The sequence below is a fragment of the Ptychodera flava genome, chromosome 21 (genome assembly GCF_041260155.1).
Source record: "Ptychodera flava strain L36383 chromosome 21, AS_Pfla_20210202, whole genome shotgun sequence".
Lineage (NCBI taxonomy): Eukaryota > Metazoa > Hemichordata > Enteropneusta > Ptychoderidae > Ptychodera > Ptychodera flava.
Genome location: NC_091948.1, coordinates 17,879,144 through 17,897,294, shown reverse-complemented (window position 1 = coordinate 17,897,294; position 18,151 = coordinate 17,879,144). Strand labels below are relative to the sequence as shown.

At 37.3% G+C, this 18,151-nt stretch overlaps 1 long non-coding RNA gene across 1 annotated transcript; it reads left to right on the top strand.

Annotated features, from left to right (window-relative positions):
* Positions 1 to 89: 89 nt before the first annotated feature.
* On the top strand, positions 90 to 17,401 carry LOC139121597 (uncharacterized). The gene is made up of 2 exons (XR_011549320.1): positions 90 to 369; positions 15,194 to 17,401. It is a non-coding gene; the product is annotated as an uncharacterized lncRNA (long non-coding RNA).
* Positions 17,402 to 18,151: the final 750 nt, after the last annotated feature.

Below are 18,151 nucleotides of genomic sequence, written 5' to 3'. Positions count from 1 at the left end.
CGCATGCGTCGTTTGGATGACGTAAATTGGGCGATCTTAAAGTTGGAATCTTATGCATTTTTAGTATCCATTTCAAGCAAAAAAATTGTCAATGTTTGACACTAAAATTCACGTAATATGGAAATCAAATGAGTTTTTCCCCCATCGACTCATAGTAATCAAAACCGCGCAACCGGAAGATGGAGTAAAGAGCTGCCACATACCACCAAACAAACACAACAACACTAACCAGTCCAGCTGAATGCCGCGACATAAAAGATTTCTTACTCCTAAGTGACCTCCAGCAATATACAGACACATTTTTGTCATCCGGTGTCAAAAAAATAAAACATTTGATGGATGTGGGTGCTGATGACCTTGGAAAATTTGGTAAGTTAATTGTCGCATTATATACCATAGGATGATGGACAGTCAGCATGGACCGTTGACGTACATCACACATCATGATCATGGGTAGTTTGTAAAAGTGTAGTATATGCCGTGAACTCGTGCAACATTCCGACGTTATGATAGATCGTAGCCTTACGGTTAGGCGACATATCATAGCGTCGGAACGTAGCATAAACTCACAGCATAAACATTAAACTACATTTATATATATATATATATATATATATATATATATATATATATATATATATATATATATATATATATATATATATATATACATATCATAGCGTCGGAACGTAGCATAAACTCACAGCATAAACACTAAACTACATATATATATATATATATATATATATATATATATATATATATATATATATATATATATATATATATATATATATATATATATATATATATATATATATATATATATATATACACACATATATAGAAACAGGCAAGTTTAAATGCTTGGTCGTTTCTCTATTTATATACCTCCATGGTTTAAGGTAGTATGTACCTCGAAAGTGAAAGACATTGAAATTTTGCTCAAACTTTTCAAGTTAAAGTTTCAACTATTGTCTCATCAAATCAGGAATAAACTTTAGGGATCACCATGCAAAGTTTGCTACCAGAAAAACATATAACCTAACATTTACTTATATTTGAAATTTATCATGGCTGCCATCCCTGTGCAAAGTCTATGGGGGGAAGTATTATTTTCACAATGGAATTCAGTTTTCAAAAAAACTAAGATGATGAAAAGTTTTGAATTCAAAGAGCTTTAAAACGAAACCCTCAAGTTGTAAATCAGAACAGAATTGTAAAAAATTGAGAGTCAAAATACCATTCCCTGAGGTATATTTTACCTTAAATCAGAGTTTGGCAACCTCCATGATGAAACACATTTGACAGCGATAACAACACTTGGCTGTCTCATCCAGAAAACCATCAGGTGAAAGTAGCACAGGTACTGGGAAAGAAAAACTATGGATGAAATCTAAGTTTGGGTTCATTCCCAATGCAACCACAGCCCGAGCAGTTTTCATTAACAGTGTTCTCCCAGGATTTTGTGACTGTTACTTTAAATGGAGCAAGAATGCAAGGGAGTTTACAAAGAAATTCCATGAGGAAGGACAGCAACAGTTTACTTTGAAAAGTAAAATTGATCAGTGGCAGGCATCGTTGGATAGTGTTACAAATGCCAGTAATCCAGCTGCAGTTGGCAACATCCTCGAGAAAGAGACAGTTGTGAAACCCCATCATAATATCATCATTGAAAATAATATGGCGAAAGTCTCAAAGATCAAAATAGCACTCGAGATTGAAAGTAACACCCTTAAAGCAAGTAACGAAAAACTGTACACAAAGGCAGGTAAAGTAAAATCTGGAAGTGAATATGTAGCAAAATTTAACACCCAGTATCTGACAGATATACAAGATTTGTGCAATAAAATACAAGAGTTACAGAAAGAAATGATTAATAAGCAGGAAAAGATCAAAGGCCTTTTGGAGCTCGCTACATGAAAAATAAAAGTCAAAAAAGAAAACAAAAACAAAATAGACTCCGGGCCAAGAAACACAAGGCACACAGGATGAGCACCGGCATGAAAAGGGTCTCGTCATTTATAGCTCCCAGTTGTAATATTGACAAAGAAATAATCAGGAAAAATCATCTGTTGCACGAGGGACTGTGTGCAGTAAAAAGGCATGATCTAAAATATATCATTCAGTTAGAGAAAAATGATAAAATTGCGAAAGCTGCATACTTAGTCATCAAAGAGCACATTTCCATCAAAAATTGGGGGTGTCTGTCATCATCATCATCAGATGACGATGATCATGATCATGATCCAGATGATCATGATGATGATAACGATCATCATGATTCTGATGATCATGATGATGCTGATCATCATCAAAATCATCATCATCATCCTGATGATGATCATAATCATCATGATCTTGATGATGGTGATGATCATCATCATCATGATCCCGATGATGATGATGATGATGATAATAATGATGGAAATAATGGTAGTGAAGATAATGCTAAAACTCTGTAACTACAAGGACATTGACTTATATTATACATACGTACAGTGTTCTCCCCAGGCCGTTTAACAGGATCGGCCCCGATCCTTTATTTTTTTCGCCCGATCCTTTATTTTGTCCGACCCTTTATTTTTCATGCCGACCCTGTTTCATGTCCGCTGATACTCTTTGAATGTGGCTGAAGACCTATTGTTTCTCGGCGGCGATTTTGTCACTTTTATTTCAGCGAGCTATTAAGTGTGAAACGGTTCTAATGTGGCGATAAAACGACGTACCAGATGATTAAAAGGTTTATTCCATCACCAAAATGTGTGAAATGGTTAGACTCTTCTCCTTTTATGTCGATGCTTTTACACACAATGAGGCAGGATTATCGGGTGCAAAGCACCCAAAGTCACGCTTGTCTGTGAGGAGAATAAATGGGCCAGCTGTAGTGCAAATGAACATCGGCTAAGACGGATGAAACTTAAATTAAAAAAGCATGAAATGTGTTACGCTGCTGATCGTACAGACAACGGCCATTTTATACAACGGACATGGAGTATACTAAACGAAAGGCTCGGTGTTGCATCTTTGCCAGCGGGCACTCCGTCAAAGCATCTTTAATACTATAGTATAGGCAACTGGTTGAACTGCCTTTGCCACCAATGTCTCGCACTGGTAAGGATCCGAAGGTCAGGAAAAGTGATATCGATCAGAAGTGGCTGAAATCGTACGATTGGTTGAGACAAACATCAGATGTAAAAATCTTTGGTACTGCCGTGTGTTCAGATCGTTGCGTGTCCGAGTTAACACGCTCGCGCCATTTCGAGATCTGTGTACCGGTACGTCAAAATATGCAACATGACGTTGAAGCCATGTGTGTCACCTCGTGTCACGCATTCGTAACTTTAACTTGCATGGATTCGTTCAATTGACTTTGAGAAACAGTTGCACTTGATCCAATTTCAAAACCCATTACCCTTTTTACAATATTCAAGGCACCATGAAATGAAATAAAAAGGAACTGCATGAGCGAAAATAATCATTCGTTTGATCATCTGAATATAGCAGCTATGTACGTACGGTTAGCCATAGGGCATACAGTATGGGTTCAAAGGTCGCGTTTGGTCAAGTGTGCTCCACACAATGCATGGCTGCCGACGCCGCGCTGTTGTCGAAGTTTCGTACGTTTGTCGAAGTAAAAGTCGATGCAATTTCAAATCTTGTTCTTGAAAATACCCGGTATCAATATTTTCGGGCTTCTCTTTATTATGAATTGAGTTTTAAAGTCGACATATTTCTCTGCAGGCATGCTCTGCTGACTCCGAATTGTCAGTGCAATAATATTCAGTCTTGAATGAACTTGTCCGTGTAACTGTTAAGCCATGGACGTCCATGGTTTTAGCAATCTGGCTACAGACAAACATTTAGTAACAGAGGATCACATAAAACGTCTGATTTTGAATGTTATTCTGGGGTGAACTGGAAGACTTTGAATGAAAATATTAATGTAATATATGAAGTGCTTAAAGTGCATAAAAGATTTTACTTTAACCTTTCATTGTGGGATTTTTTCTGATGCTATGGACTGATGTGTGTATTGCATAATTAACATAATATTTACATAGTTATTGTTATGCAAATTAGCCGATCCCGTTTCATAAATTTCTGGGGAGAACACTGCATACGTATGTCGATTTGTGTTACGATATGATCCAATATGGCCACATGGCAGCCATTTTGTTATGTTTTTTTTCATGTCGAGAGCCATAACTCTGCCAAGTCTCAACCGATTCCATTCAAAGTTGGTTCATGGACATTGACTCATGCCATACATTTGCATGTTGATTTTTTTAGACAGTAAGATCAAATATGACTGCGTGGCAGCCATTTTGTTACTACTTTCTCATGTACAGAGCCATAACTCAGACATATTTCCACCAGTATCAATCAAAGTTGGTACAAGGACATTGACCTATTTCATACATATGCACATCAATTTGTTTCACTGATGGCATGTGAAAGTATCATGTCAATTATTGCATTTTTGTAATTAGGCTGATATCATGTCAAGAAATATTGCATCAAATTTCATGAAACTTGGTACAGATGTTAAGGGCACATTGCAAACTAATGTCATTGATGGTATATTTTATTATTTTATTAGCATTTACAGTTTTTTATATCCACTAAGTCATTTCTGTTGGAGTGCCCATAACAGATGTTATTTCATATGTATTCAGAACTTTTGGGTGATGTGACAGTGGCTTGGTCCACTTCCAAAGTTAGAATAGTCACTTTACTACTTAACTAAAATTTGATTCAAAACTCTGGTAACATTTCATTTGACCAAGTCAATTGTCTGTGTCATATTCATTGTTATCATATTGTACTTGTATTTACTGTGTTTATTACATTCATTTTATTTATATATTTAAGAAAAATATATTATTTATGTTAAAACTTGAGAAAAAGATATTTTTATCAATCTTCAAACTTGAGAAATCAAAATTAGTATTTATTTCCAAACTTTAGGAAAAGATATAGTTATGTCCAAACTTGAGAAAAAGATATTGATATTTATTTCCAAACTTGAGAAAGAGATACGTATTTTCAAACTTGAGTCTAGAGTTAATAAATATGTTTTCTAATTCTAATTTATGAATATTTTTTTCTTGTTTTCAGTATTCCATATTCTTCAATACGTGCACATGCAAGTGTAGCTTTGATGCATGAAAAATGGTGACCCTCCCCCATACGCTTACACAAAATTTTATGACCCTTCAAAAATGTTTGCATGAAAAATGGCGACCCACCCCCAAAAAACACGCCCCCCCCCTGTAATTTATGTCCAGTCCCTAACTGCAACTACACTATCCACACAAATGCGGAGTATTAACTGATTTGATTATCTCTGAAAGGCAGCACCTAAAAAAAGGGACTCCATCTATCACACTATTGTTAAAGTAATCCTTAGAAAGAGCTTAAATGAATACCAAATCTTGAATTCAAATGTTCAAGCAAAGGGTTTCTCATTTAAATGTCATTATATGGTAAAACTTCACCGACACTAATATTTCAACTTCATCAGCTAAAGCCTGAGTCACATGTTGCATTTTGACTGAGACGTGTGACCATATCATCGCTAACCTGGAATGCAACAAACAGGGCCCTCGTCATATCAAAATTATCACAAAGGCTTACACAATTTGTACAAATAAAATATTACTTTAAAGTTAATGTGATTGGCCCCGTCTCTTAACATCAAATGTGCAGATCTGAGGTCAAGGCACTGCCATCATTCAAATAAGCACAATTGTCATTATTGTCATTATTAGAGAATCAAATTTCTTTTACCAATATTTACAAGACAACATAAAATGTAGACACAAAAATTACTCTCGAGAAGAGTAAGTATCAAAATATTGTTATTATACTCCACACAGAGTAAGTATCAAAATATTGTTATTATACTCCACACATCAGGTTTACCGAAAGCCAACGTGTAATTGTGAACCAATTACCAAGCAACCAGGTTAGCCTTTCTCGGTAGCAGTTTCAACTCCTAACACTTACCACATCAATGAAATAATTCTAAATATTGTATATGGAATTATATGAGTTTAAAAGAAAATCAAGTGAACATGTGTGAATAATAATAATAATAATAATAATAATAATAATGACCATCATGGTCATCATCATAATCATTCTTGATTGCCTGTAAATGAACAATTAGCATTACATTTTGTAGCCATAAGGGTGTTACATAAACTTAAGTTAAAATGTTTCTGATAGTGATCAAAAGTTTCAGGAAAGACAAATCGGTAAAAATTGTGAATTTAAAATTCCTATCCAGTACACTATAATACATAGTCATGATCACAGTGTAATTTATAATGTTTGAAATCGTAACCATGGAATTTAATGTTTTAATGTTTTCAAAATTTTTAAAAAGTTTCTTTAATTTGAAAAGTAATTACCGGCTACCTGTATGTTTAATGTTTTTTAACACTTGTGCAACCAACATTACAATTATTCTTCTCTTATAGATCTACTATATCACAAACAGACTACTACTGCCGCTATTTCTGCCTCGTTCCGTTGACACATTCTTAGTATTTGCTCAGTGATAAATGTTCCGAAGTCACAGTTGGTCACTGGGTCGTAACTTTTCGTATTCAAGCGACTGGGCCACACTTTCGTCGCTTTTTAATTTCTACATAGCTAGGAGGTAAACTAAATTAGGGTAGATAATAATGCATTAAAGCCAAAGTTTCTGTTCCGACGAATTCGATCTTCCTGAGGAAAGATAATTTCGTTTAATTGTTAATTACAAGTATGCTATTACACTATATATAAACGAAAAGTTATCTTTGTTTTCTCTACCGCCTACACAGTGGTCAATGAAAAACAGTTTCCGGTAGAAGCCTTTCGATCAGTCATTAATTAAGTTTTGATGACACTGAAATAAATATGAACACTATAGTAAGTTCTGGAACTTACTATATACTACATTGTACATATATTGAAACCATGAGCTCAACGATGTGACTCAAATTCAGAGGTCAATTTTAGCAATTTCCGGTCTTTCGTACCGGGTAATTACTGAAATATTATCAAAATTGCAAACTATCAGCTACATCCTGTGCCATTTGTCTTTTTGTCTGAACCGTCCTGGATTACCGACTACGAAATCGTTAATAAACATGCAGAGATTATATAATAGGCTTTGCGGTATGGTGTGCATATGCTGTCAGTAACTCACTGCTGAGCGTTCTGAACTTGGGCAGCACGATGCATTTGCAAACGTTTCTGACGTCCAGCAGACCATTTTTTACATTCATGAGCAGTCTCACAGGTGCCTGGGATTGCCGGTGTACATGCATAGAGAGAAGACATGCATGTACACTGGCAACCCCAGGCACCTGTGAGCAGACTAAATTAGCCCTCATAGTGTCACAATGTTCCGGAAATATATGTATATCGATATGATAAAGTACAGCTCTAAAATGATCGTGTGATTGATTTTTCTCATCCATACATTAGCGCCATGCTGAATGCACCCACTGCATGTACTGTGTACGTTCGATCGAGCGTCCAGATCACCGGTCAGGTTGTGTTCACCAAGTGCCTGACAGCGTTTCCGCAATCCTCTCCCCGTTGCATGCTGTTACATTTTTCATATTAAAAGGCAGGGTATCTGCAGGCTATATTTATTTGGAAGCTTTGCCCACTTCAGTATCATTTGCCACCGCAGAAGATCGGCAACTGTCTGGCCCCTCAGTCTGGTCTTGCATGGCCATGTCAGCGCGTCGACATTTCGCAAATGAAGGGTAAGCCAAATTCACGTGCCACGCGCCGCGTGCCAGGGACGCGTGAAAAATTATAGGTAGAATATTTCTGGCCTTACAAACCAGAGATAATGAAAATCGTATTCCATGGGCTGAAAGGGAAGAGAGCAGCATTCATGTAGGAAGACCGCTTGTGTGTGTTTTCAACATCCCCTGTACGGTATTTACCGTGATAACTTAAGTTAACGATACGCACTCTATCTTTGTTTACTTAATCCAGTTTTAATTGCAACAACAGTATTCCCCTGAGATCTGATATGCGGCATGTCTGGAGTGGGAAAAATTCATTTGATCTACGGGAATGTCCATATGACATTTCTAATTTTAGCGGCTTTTTATTGCAACACGTGCTGATTTCTACCCCTTAACAAATAGTATCGCCCTATGCTTTGGAACGCCACTGCACTGAAAATCGGCTGAGGCAGAGTCCTGATCCTGCAAAATGCATCGAATCGACAGGCTTTTATCACCGTTATGCAATAGCGGGCCCTTCAGTCACATACGTTTGTGGAGGGACCATGGTTCCAGCCTGAAATTCGTTGAACAAGAATGGAAAGTCTCTGGTTAGCGTCACAGTGGTTAACTGGAAATGCATTTGTTTACGCATGGAGGTATAAAGTGAGAGTCGTCTTTTGCCCGTGATTACGACACCAAGACTGGCCAAGACTGTATCGTGTTTCGAAAATCAATGTTGACCTGGCCTGACACGAGTATGCCTATCCCGTTCATGGTAGGCCTGCCCTATTCTCGCGAGCCAGAGCAATAATTTCCACTCCGCTTACCTACGCAAAATCAAGCTCTGGCAGATTACGCCGGGAAACTGCGGAAGTATGAATGGGGGTTAATTAATTATTCATCAGAATTAGCCAATCATGAATCTGTTTTACAAAGTCATGTCAGGTCGTAAGCTCCTCATTGTCTGTGTGTACACAATGGAGCTTTCAGGGTATGAGATCCTCTGGTTCCGTTGCATCTCTTCCAATATATATTGCATTATATCCGACAGCTTTCAAAATTTTGACAGTTTTTCTGTCTTGATCGAGCAACGGTGACACTATGTGAATACTATGGCTTCGGTATGTACACAAGAGACTACTGCCAGCAACGAATCCGGCCCGGTCCCACTGCAAGGTCGTCCCCTGACAGTGTGACTATTTTCGGACGATCTCAGTTTTCTTGCTGTTCGTGGTACTCACTTCGCTCCGTATTGATAACGTTTTACAAGTCATGATACCGCATATATTAAGTCAGGTGATGCTGCTGGTCCGTTTCGAATAGTTAGTTTTTTCGGTAGAAGCTATTTCGGGCGCTGCAAACTTCGCGAAGTTAACACACCGTACGATACAACATTTCAAGGTGTCAAAAGCAACACACAGAGACAGCCCATGTCCCATATGTAAGCACCATACACGTCGAAATATAGTTGCGTCGTCCATGGATTGAACGTAACTAATTTATCACAACATTTCTACAAACATTTTTCTAAACACATCAAAATTGAAACTCGAGGGTTTGAAGTTTCAAAATATCAATATTTAGCCCCTATAAATACATTCCAAATATGACGTCTGATTACTACGCACTCACTATGGAGTCAACAATTTGGCAACTTTGACCCCTAAATATCACTTCCTTCCTGTTAACAGTTTTAGGATAAACACAATAAAGTTTCGAAGGGTATGGTAATAAGAGTTCGTACTGCTCGTCATTTGTGAAACGGCTTTGGGCGAAATTCACTATAGGGCCTACCCTGTCCGAAAACTGTCACCAGGTCACACTGAGCGAGTGTACGCATATACTTGTTCGCACCCGGCTGAACTGCAAACCCATGGAACAAACGAAACCGCTCTTGGTTTGATTCCGTTGTTACCGTAACTTTTGTGATGAATTAATGAAACAAAATCGGACTTGAACAACTACGCAATTTTCCAAGGTCTGTGATTTCGGTAGTGTTGAGACGATCGGGAGCCTAGCGCACATTTGTGATTACGACGATGGCCTGCCCGCAGCCTATGTGTTGTGGTGGGACTGTGGTTTACTTGCACGCGTGCGAAATACAGCGTTTTGGTAACATTTTGATTGATACAAGTTGGCAGGATGGTACTTGCCCTCAAAATAAACCTGTTTGCAACCTTTTAATTGATACCTGTCAATAGGCTTACGCCCATACCAGTCACAGTTCGATAGACACCATAGGACCTAGATATTTGCAATATAGCAACCTTAACATATGGTCTTCGAAATCAATGTACAGAATTTTGATTGATCAATTTTTAATGTTACAAATTTACGTGCAGTGTAATTTTGAAAAATACTGGCCCTCCCTTCCTATAATTTCTCTCGAGTCCCTTTCTGCATATATGCACAGAATTCGCTGGTCATTCGCTGGTTCCCAGTTCATGCATTTAGAAGGCGGCGTTGAAGCCTGAATGTTGATTTATTCATGAAATGAATCAATGAATTAAATTGGAGTGAAAATGCACCTACTTCTGGCGCGCGGCGCGTGGCATGCAGCACGTGGCACGTGAATTAGGCTTATAGTCTGGTGCCGAAGCACAAAACCCAAAAATTTGGCCCCACAATGGTTCTCGGTGGTTTCTGTATCTTCAAAGCCTACTGAATCAGGATCTGCATGATGCCACCCTGGCACCCTTGGGCATTTTAATATATTCAAGATGGCCGCCAAGATGGCCGCCAAATATGTAAATGGTGATATCTCAGCTCTGTGAAATGTTATCAAAGGATTTTAGTGTCGTATGCCAGGTAAACAGGGCCAAGGAATTCATTTCTTTCATTGCGAACATGTGCAACCCTTAATTTGCATAAAATCCAAGATGGCTGCCAAAATGACCTCGAAAACAGGTAAAATGCCATATCTCAACTCCATTAGAAGCTGTTGGAGTCATTGTGGTCTCCTTTGCCAGGCAAATGGGGCTAAGGAACTCATATCTTTCATTGCCTGATATGTACAACCCTTAATTTGCATAAAAATAATCCAAGATGGCTGCCAAGACGACCTCAAAAACAGTTAAAATGTCATATCTGAGCTCAATGACTAGCTGTTGGAGTCATTTTGCTCTCCTTTGCAAGGTATATTGGGTCAAGCAATTCATATCTTTCATTAGCTGACATGTGCAACCCTTAATTTGCATAAAATTTGCATAAAAATCCAAATATCTGTTTAAGTGTGTAACAAGTCATATCTCAGTACGCGATGCCACTGATTTTGGTGTCTTTCGGCATGTTTTACGGGTCAAAGAATTGGTATCTTTGTTATATTTGCTGTAAAATCAAACATGAAAATCTAAAATTGATATTTACAATCCAAGATGGCTGCTCAGCTGGTTTCCACAACAAATATCAATTTATATCTGAGCTGAAATTGTTCCTAGAGACTAATACATTTAGGGTTCAGGCAGAAGGATAAGTTTCTTTCGTCATATAAAATGTAAAATATTTCAGCAAAAATGCACAAATGAAAAGCAAAAATGACCACCTAGTATCAATTATGGCACACAAATGGATGCCACAAAAACATTGAGTCATATCTTAACCAACCAAGCAATCTTGAGACCTATTTTGTTGTGTTTGGTCAGGTTTTATTGGTCGCAGGTTTTTCATTACTTGTTTTCTGAGCTGGAAAAATCTTACTTCTAATGGAAGGATTTTATCCCACATTGCCGCTATAATGGTTTCATAAAACATTACAACAAGATTTATCTAGCATCTTCGACACAAGGTTGTATGTGTTTGGATCCGTTTGAGAGGTCATTGAATTCACATTTTCATTCATATAAATTGTCAAACCATCCATTTAAATTAAATTATAATGAACTGTACCTTTCCATACAACGTGAAGGGTCATTTTATCATTTGTCAATCAACCACAATAAATGAGCTTCAGTTATTCGAGGCGAATTTGCTGAGCATGCTTGTGCACTTGCAGAGAAGAGTGACTTGTTTGGTCATCTTTGAGCCATCCTGAGTCATCTGTCTTGTTTATCTTTGCACCAATTTAGTCACTCAGGTCAATTTCAGCAGGATCTTTAATATTGCTGCCCTTTAAATATATGACCGCAAGTGGGTGTGGCAGAGTCATTCTATGAATACCTTTATCATTGCGGGTATGGTTTTCTGATTTGACAATGACGACCAGGTTTCATGTCATCCATCAGACGTTGTACCCTAAGCTTTGCAACTGTCATGCTGCAAACAAGTGTCTAGTTTCTGCTAAAGTGTCATTCATAGGCAGCAGGAATACCAACCTCTTGCATTTGGCACCAATTCAGAGCACTTTGAGCGGTTTAATTGCATTACAAACACCAATGTTAGATTTAGTGAGGTGTGAGTTGCATCTTTGCCAATCAAGCATTCTTTAAGACCTATTTTGATGAGTATGGTCATGTTTATTAGTCTCAGAATTTGAATCCTTAGTTATCTGACCTGAAAATAATTTTCAAGAGGGAGTTTATCTTTTAATGCTTATAATGGTGTCAAAAATATTACATCATGTCTCTATTTACTAAGTAGCTTGCGAGACCAAGTTTTGCGTCTTTGGATACATTTTAAGGGTCAATTGTATAAATACTGTTCAATTCAACTTATATGTCAAAAGTGAAGTCAAAACATCATCGATGCCCTAAAAAGAGTTGCAAAACAGGCATGTAGCCTTAACTTATATTATCATTGCTCATCTTTGAGATTGATTCTTAATATTTGGCGGCATGATAGGTACCGAGGAACCCACTTTTCCCATTACATGAACTGTTTACCTACCATTTATCAATTCAATGAAAATATGATCTCCGGAATAGCTGCCATATCATATAATATGTAATACTTCAGCTGACTGAGTATTTAATGAAATTGATTTTGGTGGCATTTGGTGGCACGTTTATAATACTTATCTGTACAATGTACCCAAATACTAATTTACAATTTTTCGACCAGAACTGTAAAATTCGGTAAGATTCTTGCACAAATCATCCTTCATCGCTTTTGTTATTAGCAGGGCCATTATTATTGACAGTTGCTTGTTATACAATACTCGTAGAAAATAAAGATGTCACAGCCAGTTGAGTTAAAGAGTATCTGTAACTTCCTGTGGAATATGAAGGGTCACCTGCATATCCATTAGGAATGAATGTATGCACTTCTAGGGAGCTGGTTAGCCTTGACTAAAAGTTAAATGCAAAGTGATTAACTGATGCATCTTTCAGCCAACCGAATCATAGAAATCCCTTTGAGACCTTCCATCTTTGTTCACAATACCGTTCCTTATATATATATATTTCCTTTTATATATATATATAATATATATATATATATATATATATATATATATATATATATATATATATATATAGATATAGATATATATATATAGGATCTTGATCATAAAGTAGAATAAAGATTTGCAAAATCAACAACAAAAGAGTATTAGATAAGAGATAAATATGAATATCTATATATGCGGATATTACATGTTCATCAATATTTTACTTTTTCATTTTTTCTTGTCTACGTTTATATGTATGTGTGTGCCAGTTGTTTTACCCGTTATTTTTGCAGTTTTAGTGTGTTGCGGCTCCCATGGCTAGCATGTAGGCCACTGCACCATAACAAGACACAGCATGGGCACCTAGCAGTTGTGGCTCTTTGTATGCATACATTTTGGTTGTTGGTATGTTTCTTATCATAGTCCAATAAAGCTGGCACAAGCCATCAAAACAGTACAGGTTAGTCTGCAATCCATCTATTGGAGAAGTGATGTGATAAGAAACACGTCAGCACTGTTATGTACTTTCGGTTTCATTCCGAGACACAAGGAAAATTGCACATGCTTATCAGTATAGACCTTTTTATGTCAGGTAGTGGATTTGAACTAGTGATGAACATTGCTTTCAGAGGAGCAAGGTGTCTTTATATTTAATTATAAAAACAACAACAATTCAATTAAAGATTGGATAATTTGACTGCAATTAAACTGTTAAAAGTGCTATGGATGGGTGTCAAGCGCAAAACATTCATATTCTTGATGCCCCTATGGCAGAAACTAAAATTGTTTGCAGCATGATGATTGCAAAGCTAAGGGTACAACTTTAGAGGAATAACATGAAAACAAGAAATGAAAACTCTGCGACCAATATTGAAATGTATTAGTCTCTAGGATGCAGTTTCAGTTAAGATATACCTTGATATTTGTTGTGGAACAAAACAAAATAGGTCTCAAGAATGCTTGGTTGTTAAGATGCGACTCAATGTTTTTGTGGCATCCATCTTTGTGGCCATAGTTGATATTGGGTGGTCATTTTGTCTTTCAATGAAATATTTTACATTTTATATAAAGAAAGAAACTTATCCTTCTGCCTTGAACCCTTAATGTATTAGTCTCCAGGATGCAATTTCGGCTAAGATATACCTTGATATTTGTTGTGGAAACCAGCTTTGCAGCCATCTTGGATTGTAAGTATCTATTTCAGATTTTCATGTTTGATTTTACAGCAAATGTAACAAAAGATACCAATTCTTTGACCCGTAAAACATGCCGAAAGACACCATAATCAGTGGCATAGCGTATCGAGATATGACTTGTTACATACTGACATCTTGGATTTTTATGCAAATTATGGGTTGCACATGTCAGCTAATGAAAGATATGAATTGCTTGACGCAATATACCTTGCAAAGGAGAGCAAAATGACTTCAACAGCTAGTCATTGAGCTCAGATATGACATTTTAACTTTTTTTGAGGTCGTCTTGGCAGCCATCTTGGATTATTTTTATGCAAATTAAGGGTTGTACATATCAGGCAATGAAAGATATGAGTTCCTTAGCCCCATTTGCCTGGCAAAGGAGACCACAATGACTCCAACAGCTTCTAATGGAGCTGAGATATGGCATTTTACCTGTTTTTGAGGTCATTTTGGCAGCCATCTTGGATTTTTATGCAAATTAAGGGTTGCACATGTTCGGCAATGAAAGAAATGAATTCCTTGGCCCTGTTTACCTGGCATACGACACTAAAATCATTTTGATAACATTTCACAGAGCTGAGATATCACCATTTACATATTTGGCGGCCATCTTGGCGGCCATCTTGAATATATTAAAATGCCCAAGGGTGCCAGGGTGGCATCATGCAGATCCTGATTCAGTAGGCTTTGAAGATACAGAAACCACCGAGAACCATTGTGGGGCCAAAATTTTTGGGTTCGACCAAAAATCAGGGTTTCGGCACCAGACTATTACCCGTAAATGAAACCATTGATGATGGAGACTGCAGTGTTTCTTTGTTTCTGAACAATGCCTATTTGACCTGAAGGATTCCACATTATCAATGAATGCTTATGCATCTAAGTGATTTATTACCTCTATTGAATAATCAATCATTTCCTTGCAGAGGGACTACGCCAGGTTTACATTACAAATCGTTGGGTCCGCACGATGTTGCATATGGTCATGCCCGAGGAAACACTACTCTGGCTGGCGAAGTTGATCATGGTACGGAACTACCCTTACATGGGCCACTTTGAATTACGTCTGCACTCGCCCACATATCAAGTTTGAGTTCGTCTGCAACTCCGATCAGAAATGGACTTAAAACGTTTGATTGAGTAGTCATCAAAATCGCATTTACGCCCGAAATGCTTGCTCAGGATAGCAATGAGACTACACCGAGATGAGGTGAAATGGCTGGGGTAGCGAACAAGCCATGCTGACATTAGTAGTGACACTGCACTGGCAGATTCACAGACCTTTGTTTTCTCAAGGGTCTATGATTAAACTTCCTGCCAGTACCAATCGATTAAAAACCTCGCTGGGCTATATTGCCGCAGAGTGCGGGCAGCCGCTTCAGCTGTTGTCAGTGAATTTTAAAAAATTACCCCCGGGGGGGGGGGGGTACTCTCAATATTTTCATACGGGGGTGTGCGGCCCAAGTTTAAAACATCTACCCATGTGTATTGTCAAAAACAGACCCATTGTTAGGGACTTTTTGTCAAAATCAGACCCATAGTTAGGGAATAATGTAGCGAGCAAGAACAAAATAAGCCGACCAGTTGTCAAGTAGAATACTAGCAAACAAAAGTATTAAAGGCCTGTGAGCTGCAAAGTCATTGAATTTGTTCAAGTTCAAATATTTCCAATAATTTCGGATACTATTTTATTTCAACCAATAAAGTGATATTACCTTGCACTGTCATGAAAACAATAATTTGTTACAAAACAGCCAGGAATTTTTACATAGTTTAAGTTAATCTTAAATTTCCCGCAATTTTCCAATACTTCACATATTACAATGAAAATAGAATACCTTGAGTCAGTGAAGTATATTCAGTCCAATGAGATCTATTGGATGGAATCATGTTGGTCTGTAAAAATGTTTATAGGTTTATGCACTTGTTTCACTATCTGTTTGAAAATTCACATGGGGGCAGCCAAATTTGGATGTGGCACCACTTTATCATTTATCTGGTTAAAATTTATGTATGTGCTCACATTTGGAGGTTCATGTAACTTATACTCAGACAGTGTTGTCCTTATATTTAAAAGTAGCCAGGTAATTTAAGAAAGTAGACAAGTGGACTGTGAGAGAGCAAAGCACCCGAGGGGGGGAGAGCGCGAGATGGGGTGTCCCCCCCCTCTCGCAAGGCAAAAAATGAAATTTTGGAGTGGAAATGGTATTCTCTTGTGGCATATCTTAGGTGACATTTGACTAATTCATTGAACATTTAGCTGAGACTGAAACAGTACTTTTGTTGTGTGTCTTAGACGTGGCTCACATACAACAAAACAGATAAACATGATTTTGTTTTGTTTGTGTTATTTATGACATACCGGTACTTATGGTTTTATTTGCAGTAAAGTCACCTGCAGTCTGCTCATTTCGTTGCTCATCATATATATTATATTTTAAACAGTCATTCTTAGTTATAATGAAATTGTTGACATGTCAGTTGTAAGATAGGAATTTCAAAGTGTCAATTTTAAAGTTTGAATACAGTATTTTAAATGAAATGAGCTGTGAATGTATTTCACACATACTTAATCAGATGTCCTGAACTGTTGCACAGAAATGGATGTCAATCATTAATATCAAAGAGGAAAAAGAAGTAAATCAAAAACTTTCATGGGTGTTACCAGCTGTCCAAGTAAATCTCCTGAGAAGCCTTAGAGAGCTATTATAGCCAAATCAGATGTGTGCAGAGGACCTTTTCTTTTAACATTGTACTATAAAAGCACAGCTAATTATGACGAAAACTGCCTTTTGTGAACTGTTATTGTAGTCATAAAAAAGCATCTATTTACAGAAAACCTATGACAAAGGAAAATAGTTGCATCAATGAAAACGAAAAAAATCTTCTCATTTTTCTATTTCTAAAATATGTCACTGTATCAAATATATATTGTGATATATTTATGCATGTTGCTTTCTCATACTGAATTCTCATACAGAAAACAGAAATGTATCAGGAATTTGTCATGCTTTTCATATGAACTGCAGATTTCATAATGGTACACTTTCACTTAAGCAAGATACCGGTATCTCTGACATATATCTCTGATTTATTAAAGTACATCGCCTGAAGGGCGCACCAAAAATATGAAACATCCTGATATCTCTGATATATATGTCTTATATAATTAAGTCATGAGCTGGAAGGGCGTGCTGAAAAATGTCTGATATATTAATTAAGTAATAATCTCAAAGAGCCCACTGAAAATTATTGAACATACAGATATGATATATCTCTGATATATGTATATCTGATATATTTAAGTTGGGTGTGCTGAAAATTATGTCTGAGTATTAAAGTTACGCGCCAGAAGGGCATGCCAAAAATGCAACTGAATGATGAAATTTGTGGCTGACATGATGAATTTTACGCAATTATGAGGCCGTGTCAAAATCCAAAAACACACTGACCCCTATTTGGCTTTTCAAAAGCATGGTGACCCCTATCACCAAATCAAAAACAGGGTGACCCCCCCCCCATGAATCCACTGCCCCCCGCCCCCTAGGCCGAAGAAACTGACCAGTCCCTTAAAGCGCAGTGGTCGTCGCGCTGCGCGTGCGTGATTTTTTTGTTGATAAACATACATTTTTGTAAACATATGTCTTCTCAACTTCAATAGGAGTGAGATGGGAGCAGTCCCCCACTTTGTTAAGGCCTTTGTAAGACTCAACATCATGCAATAGTAAAATATTAAGATCGGAAACGAACTTCAGTGGTGTATTTCTATCTTTAAACTCGTGTAGAGCTACGAACATTGGGACACTACACTCAGCACATTATGTCGCTGAGTTTACTGCACGCAGACACAGTGAACAAAAAGCTTTGATCGCGCGCGATCATGT